Source organism: Hemiscyllium ocellatum, unplaced genomic scaffold, assembly GCF_020745735.1.
Source record: "Hemiscyllium ocellatum isolate sHemOce1 unplaced genomic scaffold, sHemOce1.pat.X.cur. scaffold_801_pat_ctg1, whole genome shotgun sequence".
Taxonomy (NCBI): domain Eukaryota; kingdom Metazoa; phylum Chordata; class Chondrichthyes; order Orectolobiformes; family Hemiscylliidae; genus Hemiscyllium; species Hemiscyllium ocellatum.
The window spans coordinates 108,900-118,899 of NW_026869243.1; positions in this window are offsets into that span (position 1 = coordinate 108,900).

Genomic DNA, 10,000 nt, shown 5'->3' on the forward strand with positions numbered 1-10,000 from the left:
AAGCAGTACAAATCAGTAACCACTGACACTTAGAATATTTTTGAAGCAGTACAAATCAGTAACCAGCGACACTTAGAATATTTTTGAAGCAGTACAAATCAGTAACCACTGACACTTAGAATATTTTTGAAGCAGTACAAATCAGTAACCAGCTGACACTTAGAATATTTTTGAAGCAGTACAAATCAGTAACCAGCGACACTTAGAATATTTTTGGAGCAGTACAAATCAGTAACCACTGACACTTAGAATATTTTTGAAGCAGTACAAATCAGTAACCGGCGACACTTAGAATATTTTTGAAGCAGTACAAATCAGTAACCACTGACACTTAGAATATTTTTGAAGCAGTACAAATCAGTAACCGGCGACACTTAGAATATTTTTGAAGCAGTACAAATCAGTAACCACTGACACTTAGAATATTTTTGAAGCAGTACAAATCAGTAACCGCTGACACTTAGAATATTTTTGAAGCAGTACAAATCAGTAACCAGCGACACTTAGAATATTTTTGGAGCAGTACAAATCAGTAACCAGCCCCACTTAGAATATTTTTGAGTCAGTACAAATCAGTAACCAGCGACACTTAGAATATTTTTGAAGCAGTACAAATCAGTAACCACTGACACTTAGAATATTTTTGAAGCAGTACAAATCAGTAACCAGCGACACTTAGAATATTTTTGAAGCAGTACAAATCAGTAACCAGCGACACTTAGAATATTTTTGGAGCAGTACAAATCAGTAACCAGCGACACTTAGAATATTTTTGAAGCAGTACAAATCAGTAACCAGCGACACTTAGAATATTTTTGGAGCAGTACAAATCAGTAACCAGCGACACTTAGAATATTTTTGAAGCAGTACAAATCAGTAACCACTGACACTTAGAATATTTTTGAAGCAGTACAAATCAGTAACCAGCGACACTTAGAATATTTTTGAAGCAGTACAAATCAGTAACCACTGACACTTAGAATATTTTTGAAGCAGTACAAATCAGTAACCAGCGACACTTAGAATATTTTTGGAGCAGTACAAATCAGTAACCACTGACACTTAGAATATTTTTGAAGCAGTACAAATCAGTAACCAGCGACACTTAGAATATTTTTGAAGCAGTACAAATCAGTAACCACTGACACTTAGAATATTTTTGAAGCAGTACAAATCAGTAACCGCTGACACTTAGAATATTTTTGAAGCAGTACAAATCAGTAACCAGCGACACTTAGAATATTTTTGGAGCAGTACAAATCAGTAACCACTGACACTTAGAATATTTTTGAAGCAGTACAAATCAGTAACCAGCGACACTTAGAATATTTTTGGAGCAGTACAAATCAGTAACCACTGACACTTAGAATATTTTTGAAGCAGTACAAATCAGTAACCAGCGACACTTAGAATATTTTTGAAGCAGTACAAATCAGTAACCACTGACACTTAGAATATTTTTGAAGCAGTACAAATCAGTAACCAGCGACACTTAGAATATTTTTGAAGCAGTACAAATCAGTAACCACTGACACTTAGAATATTTTTGAAGCAGTACAAATCAGTAACCAGCGACACTTAGAATATTTTTGAAGCAGTACAAATCAGTAACCAGCGACACTTAGAATATTTTTGGAGCAGTACAAATCAGTAACCAGCGACACTTAGAATATTTTTGACGCAGTACAAATCAGTAACCACTGACACTTAGAATATTTTTGAAGCAGTACAAATCAGTAACCAGCGACACTTAGAATATTTTTGAAGCAGTACAAATCAGTAACCGCTGACACTTAGAATATTTTTGAAGCAGTACAAATCAGTAACCAGCGACACTTAGAATATTTTTGGAGCATTACAAATCAGTAACCAGCGACACTTAGAATATTTTTGGAGCAGTACAAATCAGTAACCACTGACACTTAGAATATTTTTGAGTCAGTACAAATCAGTAACCAGCGACACTTAGAATATTTTTCAGTCAGTACAAATCAGTAACCAGCGACACTTAGAATATTTTTGAGTCAGTACAAATCAGTAACCAGTGACACTTAGAATATTTTTGGAGCAGTACAAATCAGTAACCAGCGACACTTAGAATATTTTTGAAGCAGTACAAATCAGTAACCAAGTGCATTTTTGAATTGGTTACTGATTTCTCCGTTGAAGTTGGGGCTGCGGTTGGCTTCAGTTAGTGGTGGGGGCTTAATTTTCGCCGAGGGGAGCGTGTCCCGGTAGTGTCTCCGAGGAAGTGGTACCTATTGAAGGGGGTGTTTCTGAATTTGGGCCCTTTTTGAGTGGCATTGCCGGATGGGTTTTGTGTTGAAGGCTTCCAAATCGGGTAGCTCAGCCGGATTTGACCCGGCGGTTCTACCGACTGTCACGCCTTCGAGGGGGGACTGTTGTCTAAGTTCAGGCCGGATTTGGTGAATTTCCTAAGTCGGGAAGTGGTCCCAACGGGTTTGGGAGTGAACCTAACTGCTCATACCAACTTTGAGGCTTTGGGGCCGGGTAGCACAGTCGGATTTGACCCGGCGGTTCTGCCGAATGCCTGGCCTTCGAGGGGGGCCTGCCCTCTGAGTTCAGGCCGAATTTGGTGATTTTCCTAAGTCGGGAAGTGGTCCAAACGGGGATGGGAGTGAACCTGACAGCTCATACCGACTTTGGGGCTTCCAAGCCGGGTAGCTCAACCGGATTTGATCCAGCGGTTCTAGCGACTGCCACGGCTTCGAGGGGGGACTGTTGTCTAAGTTCAGGCCGAATTTGGTGAATTTCCCGAGTCGGGAAGTGGTCCAAACGGGGATGGGAGTGAACCTGACAGCTCTTACCGACATTGAGGCTTCGGGGCCGGGTAGCTCAGTCGGATTTGACCCGGCGATTCTGCCGACTTCCACGCCTTCGAGCGGGGACTCTCCTCTAAGTTCAGGCCGAATTTGGTGAATTTCCTAAGTCGGGAAGTGGTCCAAACGGGGATGGGAGTGAACCTAACTGCTCATACCAACTTTGAGGCTTTGGGGCCGGGTAGCACAGTCGGATTTGACCCGGCGGTTCTGCCGAATGCCTGGCCTTCGAGGGGGGCCTGCCCTCTGAGTTCAGGCCGAATTTGGTGATTTTCCTAAGTCGGGAAGTGGTCCAAACGGGGATGGGAGTGAACCTGACAGCTCATACCGACTTTGGGGCTTCCAAGCCGGGTAGCTCAACCGGATTTGATCCAGCGGTTCTAGCGACTGCCACGGCTTCGAGGGGGGACTGTTGTCTAAGTTCAGGCCGAATTTGGTGAATTTCCCGAGTCGGGAAGTGGTCCAAACGGGGATGGGAGTGAACCTGACAGCTCTTACCGACATTGAGGCTTCGGGGCCGGGTAGCTCAGTCGGATTTGACCCGGCGATTCTGCCGACTTCCACGCCTTCGAGCGGGGACTCTCCTCTAAGTTCAGGCCGAATTTGGTGAATTTCCTAAGTCGGGAAGTGGTCCAAACGGGGATGGGAGTGAACCTAACTGCTCATACCAACTTTGAGGCTTTGGGGCCGGGTAGCACAGTCGGATTTGACCCGGCGGTTCTGCCGAATGCCTGGCCTTCGAGGGGGGCCTGCCCTCTGAGTTCAGGCCGAATTTGGTGATTTTCCTAAGTCGGGAAGTGGTCCAAACGGGGATGGGAGTGAACCTGACAGCTCATACCGACTTTGGGGCTTCCAAGCCGGGTAGCTCAACCGGATTTGATCCGGCGGTTCTAGCGACTGCCACGGCTTCGAGGGGGGACTGTTGTCTAAGTTCAGGCCGAATTTGGTGAATTTCCCGAGTCGGGAAGTGGTCCAAACGGGGATGGGAGTGAACCTGACAGCTCTTACCGACATTGAGGCTTCGGGGCCGGGTAGCTCAGTCGGATTTGACCCGGCGATTCTGCCGACTTCCACGCCTTCGAGCGGGGACTCTCCTCTAAGTTCAGGCCGAATTTGGTGAATTTCCTAAGTCGGGAAGTGGTCCAAACGGGGATGGGAGTGAACCTGACAGCTCTTACCGACTTTGGGGCTTCCAAGCCGGGTAGCTCAACCGGATTTGATCCGGCGGTTCTAGCGACTGTCACGCCTTCGAGGGGGGACTGTTGTATAAGTTCAGGCCGAATTTGGTGAATTTCCCGAGTCGGGAAGTGGTCCAAACGGGGATGGGAGTGAACCTGACAGCTCTTACCGACTTTGGGGCTTCCAAGCCGGGTAGCTCAACCGGATTTGATCCGGCGGTTCTGCCGACTGTCACGCCTTCGAGGGGGGACTGTTGTATAAGTTCAGGCCGAATTTGGTGAATTTCCCGAGTCGGGAAGTGGTCCAAACGGGGATGGGAGTGAACCTGACAGCTCTTACCGACTTTGAGGCTTCGGGGCCGGGTAGCTCAGCCGGATTTGATCCGGCGGTTCTGCCGACTGTCACGCCTTCGAGGGGGGACTGTCCTCTGAGTTCAGGCCGAATTTGGTGAATTTCCCGAGTCGGGAAGTGGTCCAAACGGGGATGGGAGTGAACCTGACAGCTCATACCGACTTTGAGGCTTCCAAGCCGGGTAGCTCAGCCGGATTTGACCCGGCGATTCTGCCGACTTCCACGCCTTCGAGGGGGGACTGCCCTCTGAGTTCAGGCCGAATTTGGTGCATTTCCCGAGTCGGGAAGTGGTCTCTGTCACAACGGGGGCAAGTGTCTGAAGAGGTAAAGTGAGTAACCAGCACAGCTTAGGGAAGGGTTCCAAAGTTCTCAACAATGTGAATTCGGTTACCAGGAAAGCTTAGGAAAGCTGCCTGACTGTCCCAAACGAATGAACTGCAAAACTTAGGGAACATGCCCGAAGATGCTTAAAAGTGTGAAATCAGTAAGCAGGAAAGCATAGGAAAGTGCCTGAAAGTGCTAAATGAGTAACATGAAAAACGTAGAAAAATGCCCGAAAATGTTTAAAAGTGTGAACTCAGTAACCAGCAAAACTTAGTAAAACGTTGGAAAAGCAGAAATGAGTAACCAGAAAAACTTAGAAAAATGTTTGAAAATGAGAAATGAGTAACCAGAAAAACTTAGAAAAATGTTTGAAAATGAGAAATGAGTAACCAAGAAAACTTAGAAAAATGCCCAAAAAGAAGAAATCAGTAACCAGAAAAACTTAGAAAAATGTTTGAAAATGAGAAATGAGTAACCAGAAAAACTTAGAAAAATGTTTGAAAATGAGAAATGAGTAACCAAGAAAACTTAGAAAAATGCCCAAAAAGAAGAAATCAGTAACCAGAAAAACTTAGAAAAATGTTTGAAAATGAGAAATGAGTAACCAAGAAAACTTAGAAAAATGTTTGAAAATGAGAAATGAGTAACCAAGAAAACTTAGAAAAATGCCCAAAAAGAAGAAATCAGTAACCAGAAAAACTTAGAAAAATGTTTGAAAATGAGAAATGAGTAACCAAGAAAACTTAGAAAAATGCCCAAAAAGAAGAAATCAGTAACCAGAAAAACTTAGAAAAATGTTTGAAAATGAGAAATGAGTAACCAGAAAAACTTAGAAAAATGTTTGAAAATGAGAAATGAGTAACCAAGAAAACTTAGAAAAATGCCCAAAAAGAAGAAATCAGTAACCAGAAAAACTTAGAAAAATGTTTGAAAATGAGAAATGAGTAACCAAGAAAACTTAGAAAAATGCCCGAAAAGAAGAAATCAGTAACCAGAAAAACTTAGAAAAATTTTCGGCCAAGTGTGAAAAATATTCTAAGTGTCAGCGGAGGAAAATGCCGAAGCATCGGGAAAGATTCAAAAACTCATGCCGAACATGAGTTCCGAAGTGCCGGAGGAACTGGGCGAATTGAGCCCGGCGGTTGGCCAGATGTCGTTTTGAGTCTGCAGCCCGAAAACTTTAACTTTGTCTGCCGCGGAAGTCTGGACCGGGAAAAATCCAAACGGTTTTGCCGGGTTCGAGTTCCAGAGCGAAGCAGTCGAATTTGAAATTCAGACCCATTCAGTGCCACTTGACATTGTGACACAGTGAGGTTGGCGGGGTACCCGGAGATTTCTGGGAACACGATTTTTAGAACAAAATGGCGGCGCGGGACCACTTTGAAAGGCATCCGAAAAACGGTTCCGCGGGCAGAGCACTTGAATGACAGGCCTGTGTGCATGCCCAAGAGCTCTCGGAAGTCTAATTTTTGACACTTTGTCAAATTTTCGACAGACTTACCCAACTCTTGCTGCCTGTTCTAAGAATCAGTCAGAGGCCTGTGCGGCGGTCTCTTGACACTTTGGAGGGCGGGCAAACCCCACGTTGACTCCGGCCGTCCCTCCAAAAGGCACTTGCTATTGGGGGAAAGGATTGCAAGTAGCCTGGTTCCCGTGGGAGCGGCCAGGAAGGGTGCAGGCTGGCCCTTGCCTGAGCATTCCCAAAACCCTCTTCCGCTGAGAGCAGACCTCGCACGCCGCACTACCGGCTCTGGGAGTGGTTGGCCGCTATTGTACATAGTCCGGTCCTTCCTCTGCCACCCGGCAAGTGCGATGGCTCTGCCGCCCTGCGGTGCTCGTCACCCAGGTTTGGGGAACACGATACTTAGAACATGTTGGCGGCTCGGGACCTGCAGGCGAAAGGGGCCCCGTGGTGCTGAGCACATCGACCTCGGGTCTCAGTGCAAGCCGGAGAGTTCGCGGAAGTCTTAAAAGATTTTGACATCTGCTCAATTCTTTGACAGGCTTGCCTGACTCTTTCCGTCCGTTCTAAGAATCAGTCGGAGGCCGGGGCGGGGACGGTCTCTTGACACACGGAGGGTTGGCTTCCCTCCTCAGGTGTTTGTGTCGAAAATGAAGGCGAGAGATGCAAGCGTCCTGGTTCCCCTGGGTGCTGCCAGCAAGGGTGCAGGCTGACCCTTGCCTGAGCACTCCCAAAAGCCTCTTAAGCTGAGAGCAGGCGCCGCACTACCGGCTCTGGGAGTCGTTGGCCGCTATTGTACATAGTCCGGTCCTTCCTCTGCCACCCGGCAAGTGCGATGGCTCTGCCTCCCTGCGGTGCTCGTCACCCAGGTTTGGGGAACACGATACTTAGAACATGTTGGCGGCTCGGGACCTGCAGGCGAAGGGGGCCCCGTGGTGCTGAGCACATCGACCTCGCGTCTCAGTGCAAGCCGGAGAGTTCGCGGAAGTCTTAACAGGCTTGCCTGACTCTTTCCGTCCGTTCTAAGAATCAGTCGGAGGCCGGGGCGGGGACGGTCTCTTGACACACGGAGGGTTGGCTTCCCTCCTCAGGCGTTTGTGTCGAAAATGAAGGCGAGAGATGCAAGCGTCCTGGTTCCCCTGGGTGCTGCCAGCAAGGGTGCAGGCTGACCCTTGCCTGAGCACTCCCAAAAGCCTCTTAGGCTGAGAGCAGGCGCCGCACTACCGGCTCTGGGAGTCGTTGGCCGCTATTGTACATAGTCCGGTCCTTCCTCTGCCACCCGGCAAGTGCGATGGCTCTGCCTCCCTGCGGTGCCCGTCACCCAGGTTTGGAGAACACGATACTTAGAACATGTTGGCGGCTCGGGACCTGCAGGCGAAAGGGGCCCCGTGGTGCTGAGCACATCGACCTCGCGTCTCAGTGCAAGCCGGAGAGTTCGCGGAAGTCTTAACAGGCTTGCCTGACTCTTTCCGTCCGTTCTAAGAATCAGTCGGAGGCCGGGGCGGGGACGGTCTCTTGACACACGGAGGGTTGGCTTCCCTCCTCAGGCGTTTGTGTCGAAAATGAAGGCGAGAGATGCAAGCGTCCTGGTTCCCCTGGGTGCTGCCAGCAAGGGTGCAGGCTGACCCTTGCCTGAGCACTCCCAGAAGCCTCTTAGGCTGAGAGCAGACGCCGCACTACCGGCTCTGGGAGTCGTTGGCCGCTATTGTACATAGTCCGGTCCTTCCTCTGCCACCCGGCAAGTGCGATGGCTCTGCCTCCCTGCGGTGCCCGTCACCCAGGTTTGGAGAACACGATACTAAGAACATGTTGGCGGCTCGGGACCTGCAGGCGAAAGGGGCCCCGTGGTGCTTAGCACATCGACCTCGCGTCTCAGTGCAAGCCGGAGAGTTCGCGGAAGTCTAAAGCTTTTGACATTCGCTCAAAGCTTTGACAGGCTTGCCCGACTCTTTCCGTCCGTTCTAAGAATCAGTCAGAGGCTGGTGGGGAGGTCTCTTGACGCAAGGGGAGGGGTGGCGTCCCTCCTCAGGCGCTTGTGTCGAAAATGAAGGCGAGAGATGCAAGCGTCCTGGTTCCCCTGGGTGCTGCCAGCAAGGGTGCAGGCTGACCCTTGCCTGAGCACTCCCAGAAGCCTCTTAGGCTGAGAGCAGACGCCGCACAACCGGCTCTGGGAGTCGTTGGCCGCTATTGTACATAGTCCGGTCCTTCCTCTGCCACCCGGCAAGTGCGATGGCTCTGCCTCCCTGCGGTGCCCGTCACCCAGGATTGGAGAACACGATACTAAGAACATGTTGGCGGCTCGGGACCTGCAGGCGAAAGGGGCCCCGTGGTGCTTAGCACATCGACCTCGCGTCTCAGTGCAAGCCGGAGAGTTCGCGGAAGTCTAAAGCTTTTGACATTCGCTCAAAGCTTTGACAGGCTTGCCCGACTCTTTCCGTCCGTTCTAAGAATCAGTCAGAGGCCGGTGGGGAGGTCTCTTGACGCAAAGGGGAGGGGTGGCGTCCCTCCTCAGGCGCTTGTGTCGAAAAATGAAGGCGAGAGACGCGAGCGGCCTGGTTGCTTTGGGTGCTGCCAGGAAGGATGTGGTCTGACCCTTGCCTGAGCACATCCAAAAGCATGTGATGTTGAGAGCAGACCTCGAGCCCCGCACAACCGGCTCTGGGAGTCGTTGGCCGCTATTGTACATAGTCCGGTCCTTCCTCTGCCACCCGGCAAGTGCGATGGCTCTGTCGCCCTGTGGTGCCCGTCACCCAGGTTTGGGGAACACGATACTAAGAACATGTTGGCGGCTCGGGACCTGCAGGCGAAAGGGGCCCCGTGGTGCTGAGCACATCGACCTCGGGTCTCAGTGCAAGCCAGAGAGTTCGCGGAAGTCTAAAGCTTTTGACATACGCTCAAATCTTTGACAGGCTTGCCCGACTCTTTCCGTCCGTTCTAAGAATCAGTCAGAGGCCGGTGGGGAGGTCTCTTGACGCAAGGGGAGGGGTGGCGTCCCTCCTCAGGCGCTTGTGTCGAAAAATGAAGGCGAGAGACACGAGCGGCCTGGTTGCTTTGGGTGCTGCCAGGAAGGATGTGGTCTGACCCTTGCCTGAGCACTCACAGAAGCATGTGACGTTGAGAGCAGACCTCGAGCCCCGCACGACCGGCTCTGGGAGTGGTTGGCCGCTATGGTACATAGTCCGGTCCTTCCTCTGCCACCCGGCAAGTGCGATGGCTCTGCCGCCCTGTGGTGCCCGTCACCCAGGTTTGGGGAACACGATACTAAGAACATGTTGGCGGCTCGGGACCTGCAGGCGAAAGGGGCCCCGGGGTGCTTAGCACATCGACCTCGTGTCTCAGTGCAAGCCGGAGGGTTCGCGGCAGTCTAAAGCTTTTGACATTCGCTCAAAGCTTTGACAGGCTTGCCCGACTCTTTCCGTCCGTTCTAAGAATCAGTCAGAGGCCAGTGCGGAGGTCTCTTGACACAAGGGGAGGGGTGGTGTCCCTCCTCAGGCGCTTGTGTCGAAAATGAAGGCGGGAGACGCAAGCGTCCTGGTTCCCCCTGGGTGCTGCCAGCAAGGGTGCAGGCTGACCCTTGCCTGAGCACTCCCAAAAGCCTCTTAGGCTGAGAGCAGACGCCGCGCTACCGGCTCTGGGAGTCGTTGGCCGCTATGGTACATAGTCCGGTCCTTCCTCTGCCACCCGGCAAGTGCGATGGCTCTGCCGCCCTGTGGTGCTCGTCACCCAGTTTTCCAACCCGGACCCGCGAGCGTGGTGCGAGGGGCGACTTCGCTGCGGTCCACACTTTGATCGATCTGGCTCCGACCGTCTGGTGTGGGAGGTCCCTTGGCGGGCCGGCTTTCCT